This window comes from Arvicola amphibius, chromosome 8, assembly GCF_903992535.2.
Source record: "Arvicola amphibius chromosome 8, mArvAmp1.2, whole genome shotgun sequence".
NCBI classification, from domain to species: Eukaryota; Metazoa; Chordata; class Mammalia; order Rodentia; family Cricetidae; genus Arvicola; species Arvicola amphibius.
Window position 1 is genome coordinate 94,931,950 of NC_052054.1, and position 19,318 is coordinate 94,951,267.

At 41.6% G+C, this 19,318-nt stretch overlaps 1 protein-coding gene across 10 annotated transcripts in view; it reads right to left on the reverse strand.

Moving 5' to 3' along the window:
- Pam (peptidylglycine alpha-amidating monooxygenase) overlaps positions 1-4,541 on the reverse strand; it is a 289,362-nt gene extending 284,821 nt beyond the window's left edge. For 3 of the 10 annotated variants that reach the window (XM_042055494.1, XM_042055493.1, XM_042055491.1), the window contains exon 1: positions 4,392-4,537. The gene's annotated coding sequence lies outside the window, so the exon portion shown is untranslated. Of the gene's footprint in view, positions 1-4,391 lie in introns of all 10 variants that reach the window. The other 7 variants (XM_042055489.1, XM_038338643.2, XM_042055490.1 and 4 more) reach the window with 5 other exon arrangements.
- Between the last annotated feature and the right edge of the window lie 14,777 nt (positions 4,542-19,318).

Below are 19,318 nucleotides of genomic sequence, written 5' to 3' on the forward strand. Positions count from 1 at the left end.
TTTAATTTTGGCCCTTTGAATTGTCATTCCCTCTCCCACCCCACATTCAATGATGCTCAAAAGAGTCTCCTGGTTAGTGTAGCTCGTGTATCTAATCTTTACAAGAGTTCATTTACATAAGTACTTCCATTACTCCCATTTTGTTGATGATAAAACTGAGTGGTTTGAAAACTTAAATAATTTTTCCAAGAATAAAGGACAGGTAAATACCCAGGGAGCAACCCAAGACCACCAGACCTCAAAGCCCAAAACTTTTTTTTTTGTTGTTGTTTTTTGTATTTTGTTTTTCGAGACAGGGTTTCTCTGTAGCTTTGGAGCCTGTCCTGGAACTAGCTCTTGTAGACCAGGCTGGTCTTGAACTCACAGAGATCTGCCTGCCTCTGCCTCCCGAGTGCTGGGATTAAAGGCGTGCGCCACCGCTGCCCGGTTTAGCCCAAAACTTTTAACCATACCTTATTTATAATCAGATTATTTATTGTGCCCTAGGTAATGTAAGACCACAAGGCTTAGAAATAAACCATATAACTATACCTGCCTATTGGAATTATAACTCTATTCCTGCCACCAAGCTTGCATCAGTTGCGGGTCTTCATCTCAGCAATATGAAATAATTAGATTTTAGGCATGATACAGGTCTATAATCAGCACTCAATAGCCTGAGTTAGGAGGACCATAAATTTGGTGTTAGTCTGATCTGTACATCAAACTCCATTTTAAAAAAATAAACAAGAAAAACAAACAAAACAAAAGACCTAGGAGAGAGATAATAAAATGACTACAGTTTCTCCAAGTAGACTTGATAGCACACAACACCAAGAACACTTTATTCATAGACTGTCTGAGCTATTTTTACATAGTTTTAACAATTAGCTCTCCCAGCCTAAAGGAGTTCCTACAGAACAAGAAGCTCTCACGTGTGTTGTTCATGGCTATTTCATCAAGCCACACAATTACCAAGGCAATGATAAGAATCTCTAATCTCATTTTATGGATAGGATAACAAATATTCTGAGCTATAAGGGAGGCATCAAAGTTAACACTACATCCCTCGGGCTGTCCTTCAACCTGCCATGCTTCATGGTGTGGGTTCAATCAATTCTGAAAGGTCCACAAGCACTCAGTATAAGAAACTCCACCCAACAAGTAGATATATTCTCATTAGAACTAGGGAAATAATCCCTGTCGTTACATCACACAAAACACAACTTAGTTGGAAGGGAAGACCCTGAACCTGGATTAATCCTTTACAAACAGACATTATTACTTATCCTATGTTCCGAGCTTAATAAGTAAGAATTGGTTTTAAAATAATTCTCACTGAGACTATTTTAACCTTTTTTAAAATTCAAAAGCATTCAGAGTAAAATTTATTATTATTATTATTATTATTATTATTATTATTATTATTATTATGTGTTTGGTTTGGTTGGTTTTGGTGTTTTGTTGTTGTTTTTGTTTGTTTTTGTTTTTTAGCTAAAATACAAAGAAATGGGTTTCATTTAACTTAAGTCAAATTTGCAGAGCTCATCCGACTTTTATGTATCTGTGGTGGTCTGAATAAGAAATGTTTAGTGTAAATAGGTTTAGTGTAGTGGTATTTCATTTGTATTTTAATAAATAAAGCTTGCCTAAAGGTCAGTGCAAAGCATCCACAGTTGTTAGCCAAACAGGCCAAGCAGTGGTGACACACACCTTTAATCCCAGCAACCACACTAGTCAACCATAGAGGCCTGGCAGTGGTGGTGGTATACACCCTTATTCCAAGCACTAGAGAGGAATATAAGGCCGGATGAGACAGGAAGTCGCTATTTTTCAGTCTGAAGCTTTCACTGAGGTAAGAGCTCTCTAGTGGCTTAGCTACTTTGCTTTTCTGATCTTCAGGTTGAACCCCAATATCTGTCTCTTGGTTTTTCTTAGTCGTGCTACAGTTTAGTATTTGAATACTGGGTCCCTGGTGGATGGTGTTGATTAAAAAGGCTACAGAAAGTGTAGGGTATGGGACCCTGTCTTCGATAAGTTGCTTTTTGATCATGGTGCTTTATCACAGCAACAGGAAAGTAGCTAAAAGTGTTCAAGCATCACTGCTGAAAACCGTACATCTGTGGGTGCACAAGATGGCTGCGTGGGTAAAGGTGCTTGCTGTCAAGTGTGACACTTGAGTTTGATCCCTGAAACCCAGTGTGTCCTCTGATTTCCAACTATGTCCCCGTGCCTCCCCACAATTAAATAAATATAATACGGTTATTTTAAATTACGGTCATAAAAACAAAACAAAAAATCCTGCACTCTCTAGTTATTTTTTAGACACTATAATTTTCTTCCCAAGTGAATGAGAAAAACATGGATGTGGATACCCAAAGCGATCTGATGTTTTGGTTGAAATCATGACAGTCTTTTAATATTTACTTACCACATAATACATCCTATAGCAGGGGCTCTCAACTTGGGGATCATGACCCATTTGGGGGACAAAGGACCCTTTCGCATGGGTCGCATATTAGACGTCCTGCACATCAGATTACATTATACATTACAATATGTAACAGTGGCAAAATTACAGTTATAAAGTAGCAACGAAATAATTTTATGGTTGGGGCCACCACAGTATGAGAAAATGTATTAAGGGATCGCAGCATTTGGAAGGTTGAGCACCACCGTCTTACAGAATGCTTTTCTAAACTTTGGCTCTAAAAAAAAAAAAATTAATTTTCCAAATGTGCCTCTATTTTGGTGAAGTATGAGCAAAGTGCATCCTTAGAGAACCTGGTATTTATTCTAACCAAATTATGATCAAAAAGGGCCTCGGGTAGTACATTCTTGACAGCATTCTACCAGCCACATACAGTTAGTAGCCTATGTTGGATGTCCATATAAAGATATGGGTGTCACTAAATTAGCTTAGAAAGCCCTTTAGGGCAAGAAATATATTCCATGTCTTGCTCTTTAAAGCGCCCAGCAGACTGCACCGCACAAGACATGGACTCGTGAAAATGTCTATTAAATTGGGAATATGTGAACGACAGAATTTGCCATTTAATACAAAGTGTAAGTCTGACTTTCTCAGTTCTTTCCCCTTAAGGCAGGTAGAAAGACATTAAACAATGACTCTTGTGCCTGTGATGATCAAGTTCAGATACTACGTACTACGTATCTGAACTCACTTTACAAAGATGAAGATTTGCAGGGCCTGGAGAGATGATGGCTCGGCGGTTAAGAGCCTTGGCAACTCTTCTAGGCCCTGAGTTCAATTCCCAGTAGCCACCTGGTGGCTCACAAAGATGAAGATTTTCTTCCAAAATTAAATTTAAATTTCCTTGCAGGATGGAAACAAGACTGTAGAGAAAACAAAATATCCGAAGCAAACCAAGTTGTTAAGTATAAAGGCTGAGGCCAATAGTGTCTTCTTGGTAGTCGAATTTCTATAACCATGGGGCTAGAGATTCACAGCTCGGACACAGGGTTTGCTGAGTAAAGGACAGTTTCAACTCTGAACACCATTAACCACTTCCAGAAGATGCATCCTGTATCTCTTTTAAGCCCCAGGCCAAACCATTCAGAATTATCACCGAATCTCAGCTTTAACAGGGAACTCCGACCCTCAAGACACAGAGGTTCATTAGACAAGAGACCTTGACTCAAAACTACCACATCACACCCCTAAATCGTCCCAACAGGCTCTAAGCAGAACAGCATATATTTTGTCTAGGACAACAGAGTATGATGGGAGAGAGTACCAAGGCCACACAGAGGAGGTGACCCAACCAGACTGAATTAGTATAGGAAGTGGCTGGCGGGTGCTTTCCATCCTGCCTAGCAGAGCAAGCACCCTTCCTTGGCATATCACACACTCTAAGGCTGGCAAATCGGCGGGGAGAGAGCAGAGCTGGGCAGGCACCGCAGCGAAGAGGACAGGTAATTCCCAAGCTTCCCGGTACTTGCCAGGACTTCAGCGCCCCAGTCGCTATTCCACTGCCTTGTCGCTCTCAACCTTCGTGGCAGCCCCCACAACCCCCAAACTAAGTCCTAAGGACCGGTACGGGATCCCGCGGGGTTCCCCACTGTCACTTAGAGTTGTTCAAAATGGGACAAAAGCAAACCAAGGCGAATGAACAAAAGCGACCCAAAAGGCGAGGGCGCAGTTAGGGGCGACGGTGAGGACAGCAGGAGAGGAGAACGCGGTGGCGCTGACAACCCCGGGACTGGGGAATGCCAGGAAAGCTCGGGACGCCAGAAGCCCTGACCCCGGCCGCGCCGGAGGAAATCCACTAAGGTCCCCGCGCCAGGAAGCGGAGGGACCAGCAGCCCGATCCCCGCCCGGCCTCTGCCCAACTTCCGCGCCCCGCTCCGCGCCAGCCCCGCTCCCCTCCGCGCCCCGCACGGCTCGCACCAACCTGCGCGGCCGCAGGCTCTCTCCGGGACGGAAGCCCGAGCCCGCGGGCGGCGGGCGGAGTTAGTTGGAGGCTCCGGGTCCCTGGGCGGGGACAGGTTGAGCACGCGGCTCCCGGCGACTCTCCAGGCTGCCTGGCTCCCTCCTCCCCGGTCGCGCTCCGGGTTCCCGGACCTCCCGGTCCCTCCCCCTGGGGCGGCTCCCGGCTGCGCCCCTGCCTCCGCTCCGCCTCCAGCCCTCCCTCCAAGCCCAGCGCTGGCCGGCCAGCTCCCAGGTTGCGTGTGGCGGGTGTCCGGACTCACGTGCGAACCAGAGGGCTGCAAGTCGTCCAAGGACCCCTCCGGAGCGTGGAGAAGGCCTGGCCCGAAAGTCTCTGGGACACCGCGGCGCCCTGGGTCCTTTCAGGCCAGCCCGGTTCAGTGACTGCTCCAGCTGAGTGGAGAGAGGCGGAGGATGATGTCCGAGTCGCCCTTAGCCCGGCTTTGGGTTCCAAGGCTGTTTCCTGAGTGAGTGGGGGATCCTCCTTCCCCCGCGCCCTCCGGGCTGGGGCTCTGCTAGGCCGTGCGCACCCAGAGACAGGACGCCTGGATTCGAACCCTTAGCAGAGGGATAATTTCACTCGAAGTCACCTCCCGCAGCCAGATTCCCAAATTCGGGCCGCAGGCTTCCCGCTCAATACCCAGAGGCGTGCTTCTTCAGACTCCCCACCTAAACCTGGGGGTCCCTTTCTGCTATGTCCTCCTACTCCTGAAGATCATTCGGTTTTGGCATTCAGGGACCTGTGCCACAATTAAGCACACAGGTCAACCAGATGAGCCCCCTCTGGGTGTCACCCCAGAGCGAAAGAAACTGATGGATGACTTACAGCCGAAAATGTTGTGTACTAGTAAAGGCTTAGCAATGTGCATTACTAACCCCACACACAATTGAAAGGCTTTGACGTGAAAATGGTATTTGGCTCTCCCCTTGTGCGGCAGCTACTGGAGTGTTCATGGCGTCTATTCCCTCGAAGTCCTCTCTGTTTTTTTCTTTGAGTCCTACCTCGTCTTTCATCTAACCTTTATCTCATCTCACATGCAGCACTGCTTCTCCAGCTAACCGCTGGTCCTTCCAAGAAGGGTCCCCTGCTTAGTTCTCTAGAGCTCTATTGGGCAGGATTAGGGATGCTGGAAGGGGGCTGGTCACTGAAGATGGGGAAGAAGTCCTCAGAATGAGGCCAGAAAGAAGGTGAAAAGAAAGAACTGGGGGAGCCTCTTAAGCCACAGGGGAATTCACAGAAAGCAAATCTGTCTCTCAGGAGGGTAACTACTGCAATGGACTGTCCCCCCACAGCATTTCCGGGCAGCCATGGTGAGCCAGTGAGAAATCAGGTAGACCAGGCCAGTTTGAGCTCTGTTTCTCAACCCAAATTCCCAAACAATAAGTCTTTGATCCCAGACTCTCACCTAGAGATAAGAACTTCTTTGTGGAAACTGAATGTCATCAAAAGATGCAAGAAGCTGATTCAGCTTACACACACACACATACACACACACACACACACACACACACACACACACCAGGACTGATCTTTTACTTTCAGTGTTCCTAAGTTATTTCTTCACCCTCTTTTAAGCAAGATGTCATTGAGTAAGCCACTCTTCTGTACTCTCCATATTTATGGCCATATGAATGTGTGTGCCTTCTCCAAACTAACACAATAAACAAAACGCACAAATACTGTATGAGTTAAATGTGAAGAAGCAGTTCTTTGGCTATGGTGAGTTTATTTTTTTTTTCAAATTCAGCTCAGTACCTTTTGATCCCAAGTTATCTTCTTGGTCAAAAATGACTATATTTTAAATTCGTGCCCAACTCTCTCTCTCTCTCTCTCTCTCTCTCTCTCTCTCTCTCTCTCTCTCTCTCTCTCTCTCTCTGTGTGTGTGTGTGTGTGTGTGTGTATGTGTGTGTGTGTGTGTGTGTGTGTGTGTGTGTGTGTGAGAGAGAGAGAGAGAGAGAGAGAGAGAGAGAGAGAGAGAGAGAACACTTGGGTTAAAATGTCTAAATGCATTAATGCATTGTCTCACACCTTCAAGCTCCTGGTGGACAGTCAATAGCATGAGTTTTCAGAAGGCAAACTCAGTTCCATGCCTGGGTGTCCTCGTTTGGTTTCTGTTGCTGTAATATGACACTCACTATAACCATTCTGGGAGGAAAGGAGTTTTTTTGGCTTGCACTTTCAGGAAACAGTCTATCTCTGAAGGAATTAGGCAGAAGCTCTCCCAGGATACCTAGAGGCAGGAACTGAAGAAGGGACTACCACGGAGGAACACTCTCATTGGCTTCTTCAGAGCTTCCTCAGCTTGCTTTTTTAGACAACTCAAGACTATTTGTCCAGGAGTGGTATCACCCACAGTGGGCTGTGCCTTCCCAGAGTCAATAATAAGTCAAGAAAATGCCCCACAAGCCAGTCTGATGAGGACAATTCCTCACTTGAGAGTCCCCTTCCCCGGTGATTCTAGTTTCTATCAAGTTGACAAAAAAAAAAAAAAAAAGCTCATCAGCCCCTGGGGAAGCCACCCCATACCTATGACCAGGGAGCCACAACTTCAGACCATGCCTGTCTGTATGCAGGCCAGCCATGCGAAGCCAAGCTTAACACAGCCTCCTCTTCCCTTGGAGAGAAAAGTCATTCCCCAAAGAGCTAACATTAAATTTAGGTCCTTTCTGATATGGTAATCTATCAGTTTAATTTCACTTTAATGGTCCACATAGTCTTAATGCAAAAGATGCACAGACAGTCCACTGGTAAAATGTCCAGTTGTTTCCCAGAAAAACAAACAAACAAAAAACAAAAGAAAACAGACAAAAAAAAAAACAAAACAAAACAAAACAAATCCTGCAGCTAAGAATGAGAGGCTTATTTTCCAGGGAACAGCGGCACTCCTGGGCAGGGTTTCAGAGTGGATGGAAGGGCACACTCCTCTGGAAATCTCCCTATTGTTTTTTCAGTCATGTGATAATTGTTCACCCAGGTCTCCAAGCCAGCAAGTCTCACACAAAACTATTAGGGACATCAGATGCTGCACCAAACTCATGTATGTTTTGGGAGAGTGACATCCTGGGAATGAATGAGTAAAGATGGGTGCTTGAAGCATCTTCCGTGTTTCCCTTACGTTGAGCCCCATCTAATAGCCATGTTCTTGTGAGGCTGGATGTGGTGGATAGCACTTCTTCAAGTCTCCGGGAATGTGCGGGTCTGTGGGCTTCTCTGAACCAAAGAAAGAAAAAGAAATGCTTTCTCATTCCATACTTCACGTATGACCTATGAGTACCAAGCCTTTATTAAAAACAAAAAGCAAAAAATAAGTAAATAAATAAATAAAAACAGAAAGCTATGTGGAAACACAAGAATGAGCTTCTACTTGCTTGTATCAAACAAACTTGCTTATGCATATTTAGAACGACAAGAGAAAATATTAATTTCAATTTACAAGTCGTCCAAAAGCACCTTGTGGGCCACATAATGAATAGCCCCGTGTTAAAAGTAATACATGCTTGTGCGTTCACAAATAAATTCTCTTCCGTAATACAGACATCTGTCACGGACTCAATTATCTTGCACAGCATGGGCTATAAAATCACATAAAAGAAATAATATACTACACTGCTTGTTTGAAAGTGATCAGGAGTATGCAGCTCCACGCTGGCATGTCTTTAATTTCATGGTGTTAAGAAAAAACTATGAGTATGAAATAGCAAATCCTTCCCTACTAAACTAATTCAATTACCTATCATTATACACATAGGAGGAAAGGATTTCCTCATTAAGCAGAACCACTAAGACCGTTTCCTTGTCCTACTCTGCCAACCCCCGTGGGGAGAATGTGCATGCAGAATTTCCTTTGAAAACAAAGGAATTGCAGCATTCCTGGGCTCCAGGGGGGGTACCAAGGAACAATGTGGCAGAGGGTATTCTATGGACATGAATGATCATTTAAATAAGACCTGACTCTTATGAAATGTGTGCATCAAACAGACCTCAGAATTTGAAAAACAGAATAAGACATAGTCAGGCCAAGTCCGACTTGCTCAGATGTAGTGCAAATGGGAAGCCTGTTTCCTTGTTTTTTCACCTGGCACAATCCTGTCCCTCCCCCACTCACTGCTGCATGCACACATAAATAAAATAACAAAATATTTTGTAGAAAGCTCTGCCAGGTTAAGTACACAGAGCCTTCTTGAATACTCCATATTACTTTCTCTGGTGTCACTTTAAAATAGACTTGGAAAAAATTCTTAAGGGGACCATTTTAATAGCTTCCCAGAGAGTAGAATGTATTATCATTACGGTACAAAGGGCATCATTCATTTTTAATTCTCGGCTCCACAGGTGTTCCCTACCCAGGCTGTGGTTGACACCTAGAGTGCCTAATTATGATTCATACATCCCACATTCCCCGGAAACGGGTCTTTCTAATATCTCACAGTGCAGTTATTGAAAGCAAGAAAATATGGTTCAGGTCTCATAGCCTGATACAGTGGTCCTCAATCTTATCCACACCTGGGGAGCTTTAAGAACCAAGGCCTCAGCCAGGCCTCAGAACCTAATAAAGGGGAACCCCTAGGGGAGGAGCCTGAGGACAGGTATTTATTTGATTTTTCCAAGTGTTATTTTTTGGGGTTTTTTTGGGGGGGGGGGTTGTTTTGTTTTCTGTAGTAATAGCAACCATTGGCAGGGGATAAATAGCGAGGAAAAGCAAAACAATTCTTCTAAATACATGAATATGACCTGATTTGTCTCTTAGATGCGATTGATTGTGTTTGCTTTTTTTTTTTTAATTAAAAAGGTGATCATAAAGGCTGATAAGCTGGTTATATCAAGCTGTGTGTTCTCTCCCACATCTGATGTTTGTCTAGGACAGAGTTTGTTCAGAATGAAAATTCATGACCTGCTCTTCTCATGGTGGCTTTGTGACTGAGATCAAACTCTCTAGGGAAATTGACTCTTATAAATCTTAAATTTCCCCTTGAGCTATTAAGCCACTATTCAATTTAGCTGCTAAAATAGATATATGTTTACAATTAATTTTCTATAAAGTCCAGAGTTCAGAAACAAAATAATTGCAAGGCTGACAATGCCATGTAGATTCAACACTAATGAAGAAACAAGTATTTGATTCTGAAAAGGAAGATTGAAAATTTTCTGCCAAGTTCATGTATTTAATTAATACATACATGCTTATAAATAAAAATAAACTGACTCCAAAGGGAATTAATGATAATAGTGTGAAGTATTTGCATATTATACAAGTAATATTAAACTGTCCTCAATAAAGTTTATTATTATGGTATTATGAAATTATGGGGGTGTCTTAGTTAGGGTTTCTATTGCAGTAAAGACACACTATGACCACAGCAACTCTTATAAAGGAAAAAACATTTAATTGAGGTGATTTGCATTTTCAAAGATTTAGTCCATTAACATCATGGTGTGATATGGTGGCGTGCAGACAGACATGGTGCTAGAGAAAAAGCTGAGAGTTTGACATCTTGACCTGCAGGCCACAGGAAGTGAACTGAGACACTGGGCATGGCTTGAGCATGTACGAGACCTTAAAACCCATTCCCACAGTGACATAGTTACTCCAACAAGGTCATACCCACTCCAACAAAGCCATACCTCTTAATGGTGACAATCCCTTTGAGCTTATGGGGACCAGGTACATTCAAACTACCACATTCCACTCCTTGTCCCCCATAAACTTGCAACAATGTCAAAATGCAAAATATATTTAGCTCAACTTAAGTCTCCATAGTCTTTAACAGTCTCAACAATGTTTTAAAAGTCCAAAGTTCAAAGTTTCTTCTGAGATTCATGCAATCTCTTCACTGTAATCCCCTATTAGATAAAAGTCAGAAAACAGATCACATACTTTCAACATATAATGCCATAGGATTAACATTAGCATTCCAAACCCAGGGAAGGGAGGAAATACTGAACCAAAGCATGACCAAAAACCAGCTGGGTAGACTCTAAACTCTGCATCTCCATGTCTGATATCAAAAACACTCTGCAAATCTCCAATTCCATTCAGCTTTGTTGACTGCAAACCCTCCTTTCCCTTGGACTGGTTCGTCTCCCTGTTAACAGCTTTCCTCTAGCATCTTGGGGTCTCCAAGGCAATCCAGGCTTCGCCTTCACAGCATCACACAATGATGTCTCTAGGCCTCCATTCACGGACACCACTGACACATGCTTGGCCTCAACAGCTTTCCATAGTCATGAAGGCAAATCCCATGGTCCCTTCTATCTTTAACTCCAAAACCTTGTGCCTGAAGATAGCAAGTTCTGCTGCTTACTGGAACACGGCCTCCTCATTCAGTTCCATCTTCACCAACATTCTGCTTTTGATGATTTCCTTTACAGTCTATGCTTGGCTACCCTGAAACTAGATCTGTAGACCAGGTTGGCCTCAAACTCAGAGACCTTCCAGCCTCTGCCTTTCGAGAGCTGGGATTAAAGGCATGCACCATCACACTTGACTTTAAGCTTTAATTCCATTTCATGAGTTGGAAACTTGCCCTAAGGTCACTACTCACTTTATTCCATCTCTTAGTCTGTTTATCTCTTTGATTACAGGACTTAGCTCCATTCCACTTCCTGGTGCTCCTTTACCCTTCAAGTTGTATATTTTGTACTTTTTTTTTCCTTTCTCAGCTTGCTCCTTTTCATTATAAATCTTTATAAAAGTAACCAGTAATAACCACATAGCAGAATCAATATTAGGCTGTTTTGAGATTTCCTCTTCCAAGAAAATTAATCCAAATCTCTTCACTTTAACCTCAGAAAGACTTTTCAGACAAAAGCAAAAAACAGCCAGAGTTTCCACCGAAATATCACAAGACCAGTCCCTCAGCCACATACTAATAATCTTCTTTTCTGAAAACTCTTGATTTAGTCTCCCATGCTTCAGATAACTCTCAGATAACTCTTAGAACCACCCTCTTTGAGGCTTCTAATAGTGCAGCTCCTTAAGCAGTGCTTAAAACATTCCACTGCTTTCCTAACCCAAATTCCCAAAGTCCATATTACTCCAAACAAAAACAAGGTCCAACCGATTGAATCAATACCCCAGTCCCTGATACCAACTTCTATCTTAGGGTTTCTATTGCTGTGAAGAGACACCATGACTATGGCAACTCTTATAAAGGAAAAAAAAAACATTTAATTGGGGTGGTTTACATTTTCAGAGGTTTAGTCAATTATTATCATGGTGCGACATGGTGGCATGCAGGCAGACATGGTGCTGGAGAAGGAGCTGAGAGTCTGACATCTTGACCTGCAGGCAGCAGGAAGTGAACTGAGACATTGGGCATGACTTGAGCATATATGAGACCTTAAAACCCATCCTCACAGTGACATAGTACTCCAACAAGGTCATACCCACTCCAACAAAGTCATACCTCATAATAGGATACTCCCTATTAGTGAGCTTATGGGAGCCAATTACCTCCAAACCACTGCAGCAGGGGACCAGGATGTAAAGAAAAATAATCTGTGGATATAAATATGATAGAGAGTAAATCTATTTCTTATCAGAGCAGTGTGTCTCAGGGCCTCAGGGAATACCTAATTCTGCAGATAATACCAAACCTCATAGACCTTGAAAGTGAAGTGAGGTGAAACATGTCCCCGGCAATGCTGAAGCATGCATGGGCAGCCCGCTTATATTGGGTTTCAGGGTCTGACCTGCTTCCCTTTCCCATAGATCTTACTACACACACACACACACACACACACACACACACACACACACTAAAATTTAAGTTTTAAATTACCAAGAAGTTAATAATGACTAATGATAAAGTTGAATAATTATAACCATATTCCTATATAAAGTAGTAAAAGTCATTTAGTCTGGATAGTTGTTTCTGGAATTTTCCATTTAGTATTTTAAGACAGGAGTTGATGGGTAACTGAAACCACAAAAAGCAAAAGCACAGTTGAGGAGGAAACGTTAGGCTAATAGGATCTGACTGGACAGTAGAGGTAGCTCTAAGGCCAATACAGCAGTAGTTGTAGGGTCTGAACTGCCACTGAGTATCTAGAAGATTCCGGAAGATTTGTTTCTCTTTATTTTGGTTTTGTTTTTCCCTTTGAAATACATTTAATTCTTCACTAAATAGAATGATTTTGTCTAAGGAACTAACAGGGATCACATATTTATCAAGTGAACAAAACACTAATTTTACTGATGTATTAAATTAGAAAGATGAGAGATTCTTTTAAAGATTCCATATGCATGATCTCAGTTTTGCCAAAGAAAATATAATATAGATTTCCAGATTTTTTTTTTTTGTTTTTTCGAGACGGGGTTTCTCTGCAGCTTTAGAGCCTGTCCTGGAGCTAGCTCTTGTAGACCAGGCTGGTCTCAAACTCACAGAGATCCGCCTGCCTCTGCCTCCCGAGTGCTGGGATTAAAGGCGTGCACCACCACCGCCCGGCAGATTTTCAGATTTTTAAATAAGTATATAATACATTTCTTGTTGGAAACCAATGAATTTTCAAGAGGTATAATCTATCCACTTTGTCATAGTATTCTGTTTCTTTTCAATAACTTGGAAGCTGAAGAAAATTGGTTGCACAAATAGCTTTCTGTTTTTTAAGCATATTTACATTGTTTTCTCATTCTGCAGATGCAGATTTGCGTCTCTATTTTAAGTTCTTAGTGGGACGGCATTAGAGATTTGGTTTCCACCAGAAAAATTTCCAGATGTGTAAAGAATGACAGATTTTCTAGTCATATTTATCAGCAAAATAAGCCACACAAGAGTGCTGCTTGTTATTATTTCATTACAAATAGGAAAAAGCCTTTTCAACGTTAGCATGCAAGAAGTCAGAATAACAAGTTTCTGTTGCTGGTCGTTGTTCTTCGGGTGTTGGATGGTGTGGAGATTACTCCAAGCCTCAGTCCTTTCTTAAACAGAAAGATGTGAACAGGTTTAAGGACTGCAGGTTTCCTTCAACATGAAATTATCACTCCAGAAACAGAGTACAATTAGTACAGAGGTGCTCCAAGATTCAAGCCTCAGACCCCAGAAACATACATGACCATAAGAAACAATGATTTTTAAAGGCCAGAATTTTGCCTTTTCATGAACTATGGTCATGATCCTGCTCCCTTTGTAGAGAGATATTGTGCTGGGATGAGGGACTAGTGGAAGTGACATTCTCCGGATTCTCTTCAAGACAGGACAGGATATCTAAGGCATCAGATAGTTAAATAGTTCTAGCAGGTATGAAGGAGTTGGCCAAGTCACACCCTGGCCGGGAGCAGTGAGGTTGTTTTCTAGTAGCAAAACATTAAAAGAGAACTGGTCAGTAATGGAAGCATTGTGTAGGGAATAAATAATGGATTCTAAAATGAGCAACGACAAATACCCCAGTTCAAGTTTGTTCCCCATTGTCACCATATTTTAAATCATTATGCCATGATCTTTACTGATTCTTAAGAGAATGAATGAAAGGTGCGGGTAGTGTTTGAGGAAGAGCTGTGAAGACCGTTTGCAACGGGGTGACATTGAGGGTATGATGAGGTCTGTAGAGCAGTCTGGCAGCATTGAAGAAGACCACTGTATTTGTTAGTCTTCTCTTTGCTGAGACAAAATATCTGACAACAGTAGGTGAAGGAAGGAAGGCTTTGTTTTTGCTCACAGTTTGAGGGGACAGTTAGTCCATCATGGCAGGAATATGAGGCAGCTGGAGTTGTTCCTATAGTCAGGAAACAGAATGACAGAGGAATGGGGGTGCTGAGCTACCTTTATCCTATGCAACACAGGACTGCAGCCTCTGGAATGGTGCAGTCCCCATTCAGGATGAGTCTTCTAATTTCTGTTAGACTTCCTGGAAGCACACTTGTAGACACATCTACCATTGTGTTTCCATGTTGATTCTGAATTCCATCAAGTTTCCAATGAAGAGCAGCTGTCACAGAGGGGCAATGAGAAATCTCAGGACCAATTTGTAGAACGTGCCATGGTACTTACATTGTTTGGAAAGAGGAACCTAACAAAACGAAGACTTCTTCTGTCAATCTAACTAGCTACAGTGTTTGAACAATGCTTACGTGATTTTGGAAAGTTCCCTATATGTTGAATGATCGATATATGTACTGTTAAGGTTTGCTGTCCTCTGCCTTTCACTTAGTATACTTTACAGGGAAAAAAACTAACCATTCTGAATCAACTGATAGATTTTTATCTTTCTTTGGTGAACTATTAGTACTCTGTTATACATTAATACACATGTCTTTTGTTTCCTACTTTATAACTCTAAAAAGATCCATCATGGTAGGCTTCAAATATGTTCACCGTTAACATTTTATAACCTTTATAAACGTCACTCTACATAGCAAAAGGGACTTTGCTAGTATGATGAAGGTTAAAGATCCCGAGAGAGTCTGATCCTCGATTCTATAGGGGGATACGCTCAGTACAAGGGTTCTTAAAAATAGCAGGGAAGATAAAAAGAGTTGACAATGAAATTACAAAAATACAAAAGTAGAAGGCGTATGTGAGGCATGAGATGGATTGTATTAGCATGGCTAGGTCTGAAGGCAAACGAGGCCACAAAACAAGAAGGTAGGTAGGTTTTGAAGCTGCAGTTAACTCTCAGATCCACAGCCAGAAAGGATTCAGGTCATATAACCACAGTAGTTGCAGTTTATAAACAGCCTATGTAGGCATACATATGGATGATATCCCAGGCCTTAAGTTCTCAACCAGTACTCAACCTATGGGTCACCACCCCTACAGGAGTCTCATATGAGATATCCTACATATCAGATATTTGCATTACAATTTATAACAGTAGCAGAATTACAGTTATGAAGTACCAACGAAATAATTTTATGGTGGTGGGGTCACCATAACATGAGAAACTATTAGCAATATTGAGAACTACTATCAAGGCCTTCAGAAAGGGGCATAACTCCACAAATATTTTTGTCTAATAATATACACTAAGATGTCAGACCTACATAAATGTATGATTTTTAAATATGTGTCCTATGTTGTTCTATGCTTCTAGGTTTGTAGAAGTCTGTTAAGGTAACAATAGTGAAATCTAGTCTACTAAGTCTACTATGAGCTTGGTGGACCATGTCTCTGCACCTTTGGCTATCAGCAGCACCTCATATGGGGTTGACATTAACAACAGTGAACATTAAATGAGAAAGGATGCTAATAGGGAAGCCAGAAGAGAATACTCATTTCCCATAAATACTGTTAGAAAAGAAAGGGAAATTCTTCAGTCAAGAAAGACATGAACAGTAGATATAGAACCGGGGGAACAGAAAAGGACTTATCCAGATGTTTGCTGTGTGATGCTGATGCAGAGTCTTTCTGCATTGTGTTCTAGAGTTAGCAGAAGCACAGGCATGGCTTAGTCGTTCATGATCCTTACTCATCGCCCAGGACACCCTTTGTCAAAAAGCATGGATAAAGACTTCCATATTATTGTTCTTTATTCCAAATGCATTGGACATTATCTGTGTAGGTGTTACTTATCTACTCTCATCATCTTACCCAGGAACCTGAAATCTCACCTGGCCACCCATTCACTCCCTTATATGTTGACTATCATTATTCTGGATCAAGTCATTATTTATTTTTATTTTAAATATTTTAGCTTTTAGACTGTATCACAACTACCAATAGATGTGTACTGGCATACTTAAATAACAATAACATGAACTCATAAAAGCATTCCTGACTTAAAATATAGACTATTGTTGGAAACTCGGAAGGACATCTTGCTTTACCCTCAGCAGTACTCTTCCTTCCTCACAGGTAAATAACATGCAGAGGTTTTATATATTTGAATGTTTCTCTAAGTGTATCAGCTGCTTTTCTATGGTAGTTATAAGATAGAAGAAGGAGTTATTTGGCTCATAATTCTATTTAGGGAGGGATCCATGATGTCGGGAGAACTAGGGAGGGAACCCTTATGTCAAAAGAGTTAAATAAGGGTCCATAATGTTGAGAGAGTTGAGGAGGGGTCCGAGAAGTTGGGAGATTAGGGAGGGGTTCCTTATGTCATAAGAGTTAGGGTGGGGTCCAAGATGTTGGGAGAGGCACAGCAGTGGGTGGCTGAACCATGAGGTTGAGACCTCGTATCTCCATCTCCATTTCAAAAGGCAGACAAGAGCCTGGCGGTGGTAGCGCACGCCTTTAATCCCAGCACTCGGGAGGCAGAGGCAGGCGGATCTCTGTGAGTTCGAGACCAGCCTGGTCTACAAGAGCTAGTTCCAGGAAAGGCTCCAAAGCCACAGAGAAACCCTGTCTCGAAAACCAAAAAAAAAAAAAAAAAAAAAAAAAGGCAGACAAGAAACTGGAAGTAGAAATAGGTGAGGTGTGAGGTTATAAATCCCCCAAGACCTTCCCAAGTGGCATAATTCCTCTAGCAAGGCTCATAAGTCTCTATAATTTCTCCAAACAGAGTCCCCAACTGCGGACCAAGAATTCAAATATGCGAACCTATGGGGAGCCTGTATTCCCTTGAGTCAGCACACTAAACAATATGTAATTGTTTTTATGCTCTTTAGAAGCTAATAAGAATAAAATAATCATTGTGGCAAACAAAACAATTCACAAGAAATCCTATATAGGCATATGCATATAACTAACAAAATATATGTATATATGAATATGTATGTACAAATATATATGCATGTGTTCTCTTGTGAATTGTTATTATTTGTTTACCATTAGCTAATATATTCTAGAGTGCCCTGTATGCTGATTCAGTTGTCCTGCACTGATGTTCATCATCTTTTTAAATAGATCACAAGGCATTTATTCCATCTTAATGACAATTTGGTTAGTTTTCATGGGAACAAGTAATGTTGCTACAAACATTCATAAGCATATTTTCTGATGCCTATATAAGAGTTTTTTTAGGGCGCATCTCAAGAACCAAATGCTGGGCCATGAGGTTTTTGACAATACAATAGTTTTCCCAGGTAATAAAAAAATTCTTTTCCAAAGTTAGTGTACTAATTTCATCCTCATTAACTTTCTAACAACAGACCCTCTTGATGTCTCTCCTTTTCATTTTCATTCCCACTGTATTATAAGCGTTACTCTGGCTCTCTAAAATGCTCCTTTCTACAAGCTTTTTCCTCACAGTCTAAACCCGGTTTCAGCCAAGACCCTGCAGCAACTTATTGCTGTCTACACTGTAAATACAAATTCTTGGCACTTTTCAAAGATCCTCATATTTTCTTTTCTCAAGTGCGCTTTGTGCTAAATCAGCCAATCTTTGCATTTTCTTTCCCTCTGGTCTTGAATCTATATTCTTCTTTGTCCCTGAGATTTTGTTCCTTAAATGTCCCTGCTTGGAATCCCACCCCTTTTCTCTTGCACCTAAATATGACTCATTCTCCGAAAGTCCCATTGGTTCCCACCTTTCCTGTAATGCATACCTTGCTTATTTCAAGTGCATTTCCTAAAACTTCCCAGCACCACACATGCCATTCCTTGTTCATTACAACACAGACTGGGAATTCACATACCATGAATTTATGGGAGTCCCAAGGAGAAAAAGAAAGGGCTCCGGGAAAGTCAAGAAGTTTGCATTCAGCACAATAGAGTTGTCAATCATCACCTTCAGTCAGCAGAGACTGAACATCAATTTATTGTGGGTGATTGAAGAGGGAATTAAAGCTTACCTGGTGTCCGGGACCTGTTCATCACCACTGTCCCTTATCACATGATTCTGTGTGACTTACCATGAAAGATCATCTTAGAAAACTCTATGGTTCTGACCTCAATCTTTCTGTCCTTCATTTTCACCAGGGACTGACAGGAACATGTGTGCTTGTCTAATTAACTTCCTTCCTATCTTTCAAATTTATGGTTCCTGCAAGTTTATAAGTCTGTGTGGACAACTCCTTCTATGTAGGGGACTTCAGTACCGTACCCTGCTGAGTCTAGTCCTCTCTAGCCTTGAAGAACTTTCCAGGAAGCCTTCCTAGTCCATCCTCTCATACTCCAGTACTTCATGTGTACATAGTTTTACATAGTTAACTAACGTTTTGTATTAATATCAAACATCACTTCAGCTCAGTCAGGCACAGGAGCTTGAACAAAGGTATTATTTAAAGATTACTTCTTGATTGACAGGTGATAACTGTGGCTGAAACAACCCTGACTTTGGTTTCTATTTTGGTTTCCTATATGGCAGGTACATTTTACATTCAAAGATTATTTTTCCTGTGCTATATTTATTCATATCAACAATACGTATGCTTTAATTCATAACTGGAATACTATTCTTGTTTTGTTTGCTTTTATCCATCCACCAGTACATAGTATGAAAATTTGGATTTGAGGCACATACAGATGCATTGATGTTGCTAGACCACGGGGGGGGGGGATATCTTGCTTCTGTATCATTTCAATGTGACATAGGTCTCTTATTTTGATCTAGTCTTTAAGGGTTTTGAACATTTGCTAATGTTTTCTTGTGCTAAGACTAAGAATGACCTACTTCCAATGCAAGGTGGTTTGACCTAGGGTTATTGAAAAATCATGCCTTAGTTTTCAAATCTTAGTATATTTCTATGCATAAATTTTCTTTTGATCCTGGCCTCATTTAAATGCTAATGTCTGTCTTCATGTGGCCATTCTCTTGTTCTTTCCTATATACCCTCAGAGCTGATCTGAGTGTGGGGATTCTATTCACTTCAAAGGAAGGCTCATGCTTGGATCTTCTCCACAGGGGTGCACAGACAGAGGAGAAATGATCCATACAGGTTTTTTTTTCTTTTTGCATTTGTGAGAAAAGAAAAATAAAAACACACACTTTTCCCAGTGCATTTAGCAATCTAGGTAATTGAATCAGTATTATATACACTATTGCTAGTCCATAATCACAGAGTCTTCTTA